This window comes from Podarcis cretensis, assembly GCF_951804945.1.
Source record: "Podarcis cretensis genome assembly, chromosome: 11".
Classification (NCBI taxonomy): domain Eukaryota; kingdom Metazoa; phylum Chordata; class Lepidosauria; order Squamata; family Lacertidae; genus Podarcis; species Podarcis cretensis.
The window spans coordinates 35,324,299-35,329,776 of record NC_137180.1 but is presented as its reverse complement, the minus strand read 5'-3'; the positions used below and the strand labels follow the sequence as shown (position 1 = coordinate 35,329,776).

At 43.0% G+C, this 5,478-nt stretch overlaps 1 long non-coding RNA gene across 1 annotated transcript; it reads left to right on the top strand.

Annotated features, from left to right (window-relative positions):
- The first annotated feature begins 1,500 nt into the window (after positions 1-1,500).
- LOC307226916 lies at positions 1,501-5,242 on the top strand. Its single transcript, XR_013843694.1, has 2 exons — positions 1,501-1,542; positions 1,906-5,242. It is a non-coding gene; the product is annotated as an uncharacterized lncRNA (long non-coding RNA).
- The last annotated feature ends 236 nt before the right edge of the window (positions 5,243-5,478 follow it).

Here is a 5,478-nt window from a genome sequence, read left to right as displayed (position 1 = left end):
CCAGAGGGCATTCCACAAGATGGGGGCTGTGATAGAAGAGGTTTTGTTTCTTCCAGAAGTTGACCTAGCCTACCTATAACTTGGAATCTGCACCAGGGCTTCACCTGTAGAAAGTTCATTCAGGAGGAGCCATTGCCCCAGGGTTATTAAGATGCAGGCCTTTTAGGAGCCTTTTTGGTGGTGACTCCACATGTATGTAATCTCTCTCCAGCCTTTTAGATGCCAGGTGAAAACCCACCATTTTTCGTTGGGTTTCTAGAAGCTTTTCAAAGGCATTTATAGCACCACTACTTGAGAGTTACTATGTATCTTTGTTGGTTATAAAGGAAATTCAATAAAAAAGAACTTTAAAAAAAAAAAGAGAGTTACTATTGGGGCTAAATGTACCTATAATCCCAGTGAGCAAGATGGATTGATACTCTTTCACAGCTCTACGGCTTGGACAAACAAAAATGTCCAGATTATGTGCATACAGAGGGAATGTTCTTGCAGTTCGTTTTCTATCTTTTCTGTTGGCTGTTTGCCCCTTGCTGTGGCTGTGCATTCCAACCCACATAGCAGTCTATGTGCACGACTGTAAACGTGGTAATTAGGCCTGTCACGATACATCAGGCCCTATTCTCAGTGCACAAGATCAGCTTCGTTGCCCCCATGGTTCCTGTGTGTTAATGGACCTTTGTGGGATGGAGCTACTCTGGAGTGGCAAACCTGTAAGATAAACCTGAACTTTTGGGACTCTGGAACCTTTATACTTATTTTGCAGGCTGCATCATATTAATAACTACTATTAAAGATAGCAGTTTGGGGGTGAAGCCTGTCTGCTAAAGCTTCGACTCTTCTTCATATCTTCAGTTTTGCAGTAATTGTAGTGTTCCACCTCCTATAGAAGAATATATTTAGCCTGCTTGGGTATTTGCTTGTTCAGAAAACTTCACAGCCAAATAAGCTGATTGTCTCTCTCCCAAACCTTCCATGACCCCCCCCCCCCCCGGTCATTTGAGACTCCCTTGAAACCCTTTCCTTTCTACTCACATACCATATATTTCCTGCCTGGGTCAACCATTAAGCCATGCTTACTACAGAGTGAGTCTTCCACCACTTTGGCCCTGGGACACCGAAAGCTCCTTGGTGTGGAGAGATAAATCATCTAGCTGCATGGATGGTTCTCATTTGGGAGATACTTGCTGAGTGAGGACATCTGATCTGTACGTATGGTGTTTCCTGCAGCTGCCTCCAGTTGTTCCAGATCCCTTGAGGATGACCATTGTACAGTGGTACCTCGGGTTACATATGCTTCAGGTTACATACGCTTCAGGTTACAGACTCCGCTAACCCAGAAATAGTACCTCGGGTTAAGAACTTTGCTTCAGGATTAGAACAGAAATCATGCTCCCGCGGTGCAGTGGCAGCAGGAGGCCCCATTAGCTAAAGTGGTGCTTCAGGTTAAGAACAGTTTAAGGTTAAGAACGGACCTCTGGAACGAATTAAGTACTTAACCCAGTATAGTCCACACTGACATGCAATATTCACAGTATGGCCTCGGTCCAGTGTATCTGAAGGAGCGTCTCCCCCCCCCCCCCGCAAATCGTTCTACCCGGACACTGAAGTCCAGCGCTGAGGGTCTTCTGGCGGTTCACTCACTGTGAGAAGCCAAGTTACAGGGAACCAGGCAGAGGGCCTTCTCGGTAGTGGCGCCCTCCCTGTGGAACGCCCTCCCACCAGATCTCAAAGAGAACAACAGCTACCAGACTTTTAGAAGACATCTGAAGGCAGCCCTGTTTAGGGAAGCTTTTAATGTTTGATCCATTACTGTATTTTAATATTGTGTTGGAAGCTGCCCAGAGTGGCTGCGGAAACCCAACCAGAGGGGCGGGGTATAAATAATAAATTATTATTACAATAAAGTTTCTGGGGGAAATCGAACCTGCAATTTTTCAACAAAATGTACACATTTTTTGCATCCATCTGTCTCGGGAGGAGTGCACCTTTGGGGGTAAAGTCAAACTGTTGGACGGTTGCAGTGCCTGCTGTGGCTGTAGAGACTGATATGAGAGAGACATGTATTCTTGCAGCTGGGGCAGATGAAGGTGTCTGGTGGTGCTGCTGCTGCAGATGCACCACCACGTTTCTTCTTTCTGCGCTCCTTTCAGCGTCATTCCTCCTCTGGTCACTGATCTGGATACACAGCCTGTCTGTCTCTAGGCACTGCAATCATCTAATGTACGCATAAGGATGATGTAACCGACTAGCAGAGAACTCGGGCTATACAATGGAGTTTGCTGCTTTGCATTCGTCTACTTTTCACTGGGTGAGAGAACTTGTGGATGCTACTCATTTGCCTAGCAGATTAATGCTACCCTTTTGAGATGCAAATGTTACTCCTAAAAGGAAGATTCTAAGCCAGCCCTTATGGGGTCTGTTGTGCAGGTGCTATTACAGGAATTAACAGCCATGCCTTCTTGTTTACATAATGATGTGTTTATTATTCTGTGCTCCAGCATTTCCAAAGATGTCTGGGGAATTTCTGCCTGTGGTTACAGGTTGCACAGAGACTAGGTGCCACAAAGCTCCAGATTCTCTGCTTCCTCTAGCAGCTTCATACCCTCCACAGGGAGAGCCCTGAACGGCCTCTTTCAGATAGCATAAGCACCATGATCCTCAGAAACTTCTCTCACAGCAGTAACAAGTTTAGCATGGCTCTCAATACTGTTAATGTGAGACTTTAAAGAGCAGCGCATTTGCACATTAGCGTTGTGTTAATGGACAGTGAAGGCTGTAGGAGAAAGCTGGCCCTGTTTTGCCCAGCAAAGCTCTCGGCCAATTCAGAAATTACTGGATTCTGTGTATTTATTCCACATGTTTAAATGGGTACCTACACACCAATAAATTAATAATGTACGATCAGAGATAGTGGCCTGTTCCTGTTCCTTTAACCAAAGCTTGATTATTTTTTTCAGGACTCCATAAGGAAAGCATTACATAGCAGAGAGATAAACTTCCCCACTTCCAGCTCTCTGCAGATCATGCTTTGGTTAACAAGCTTAGCTGCAAGAGGCAGCTGAAAAGTTTTGGTAACGCTGGTTTGGCCTTGGGTTCAGGAAGTGCATTTTGTATTGTGCAAAGTGACAGGCACATAGAATGGACTGCATATGTGTGTAATTTGTTTCAACCATAAATAGTAATGGAGCAGCCATACTGCTGATTGACAATTTGCATGACTCAGCCAGTTTTGTAGAATGTGAGCATTTTCGTGGAGATCACTGAATAACGACATAAAAGTTGGTTGAGGGTGAAATAAATGCCCAGTGCTAGTATTCAATCTATTTGTTTGGTTAAATCTATTTGTTTAACTTTCTTAAAGTTGGAGCAATAATCCTGTTTTATGAAGACAAGCATACTTGTACTACAAATTAATTGAAGAGCTTTTACGGATTCAATAATAATAATAATAATAATAATAATATACATGATTACTGGAAGTAAGTTCTCCTGTAGTCAGTGAGACTTGCAAGTGTGCTTAGGGGTAGCTGTATCTGACAATTGCAGTTTCCTAATACACACATTTTTGTAAGCATCCTTGTACATTCTGTTTTGTGCATTTTCTTTTTGTTCCCAATTTTGGGATGCACTACTAAATTCAGATAAGTGCAAATTTCTAAGGATTAGCTCTAGTCTGGTTTATAGAAGCATCTATTAGGTACGCTCATATTAAAATTCAGACTGTTTTAATTTCTCCTCCATCCCTAACTGTGCACAGGATTGTAGCCTCAGCCTCTTCCCTCTGATCTTTCTATAAGTTGTGGAATGTATTCTTCCATCCATAGGATTCATGAGCGGCAGATGGATAAGCAAGGAGCTTGCTATGGAAAGAACACGTGTCTGTTTTGGGGGAGGTGGTGGCATTCCTTTGTAGGGTTTCTGGTTCTTGTTTTTATCATGTATTTTGTGGTTTTATATTGTATTTTTATGTTGTGAACAGCCCTGAGATCTACGGATGAAGGGCAGTATACAAATTTAACAAACACATCTTACAAGGGGGGTGGGGGTGGTTGTACGGGCAACCTGCCTTTAAATAAACCTCTTTGCTTCAATCTGCTTTGGCAGCTTTTGATTGGGGGTTTCGTGTGTCCAGCAATGCGTACAAAATATCTGCATACTAAGAGTTCTGTTTCATTTGAAATGCAAATTGCTGATTCAAATTCGCAGCAGCCTCCGAATACTTTAATGAGTAGGTAAGCAAATATACAACTTCCCTCCCTTCCCTTCATTATTCACGGTGCTGTCAATCCAATAGAGAAGGTCAGTATCCATTATTCACAAGAGGGAAATTGCACATGTAATTTCCTCCATCTCAGATCAAGGCTAGTCTGTATTTTGCTGTCCTAGAATCAAGATACAGTAGTAGCAGAGCTGGTAAAAGAGCATTAATAATTCTGTTCACATTCAGAACACTGTGAAACAGCAAGATCCAGCCTCCAGATATTATAGCTGGTTAAAATAGAATATGACTGGCATGCCAGACAGTTTGCATTGTACCCTGGCTTTTTTTCTAGGTGCTGTTGAATCAATCAGTATCATTTTGCCTTTGTCCTTTGCACTGATGTCGGTTTGTGTGGACCCAGAATCTTAAAGCCCCAAGAATAGCCTGGCAATTTTATTTCAATCTTTTCAGACTTGGAACTGCAATCATTTAAGCATCTTTCAGTACCGAGATACCAGGAAAATGGGGAATCAATTCTGTGTTATGCAGTCAATATATATGCCTAATTATTATTGGTACTGTTTTTTGTGGTGTTTTCTGTTTTGTTGTATGCCCCCCTGATGGTTTTTGATAGGTCAGTACAGTGGTACCTCGGGTTAAGAACTTAATTCGTTCCGGAGGTCCGTTTTTAACCTGAAATTGTTCTTAACCTGAGGCACCACTTTAGCTAATGGGGCCTCCTGCTGCTGCCGTGCTGCCGCTGCATGATTTCTGTTCTCATCCTGAAGCAAAGTTCTTAACCCGAGGTACTATTTCTGGGTTAGCGGAGTCTGTAACCTGAAGCGCCTGTAACCTGAAGCTTATGTAAACCGAGGTACCACTGTATATACTTTTTAATAGATTAAAATATGTGTATTGTAAGTCAGCATTCCTGCACGTTTCCTCCTGAAATGCAACTGGCACCTGCATTTCTGGCCTTCCAATGCCAGCTGAAAGCCTGGCTCTTTGCTTGGGTGTTTGAGCAATAAAGGTGCTGTTTTGAAGTTCTTGCTCCTGCCCTTTGTATTTTTATCCATTTTGGTTTTGAATTAGATGTTTTTATTTCTTTTATAAGGGACGCGGGTGGCGCTATGGGTTAAAACACAGAGCCTAGGACTTGCCAATCAGAAGGTCGGCGGTTCAAATCCCCGCGACGGGGTGAGCTCCTGTTGCTCTGTCCCTGCTCCTGCCAACCTAGCAGTTTGAAAGCACATCAAAGTGCAAGTAGATAAATAGGT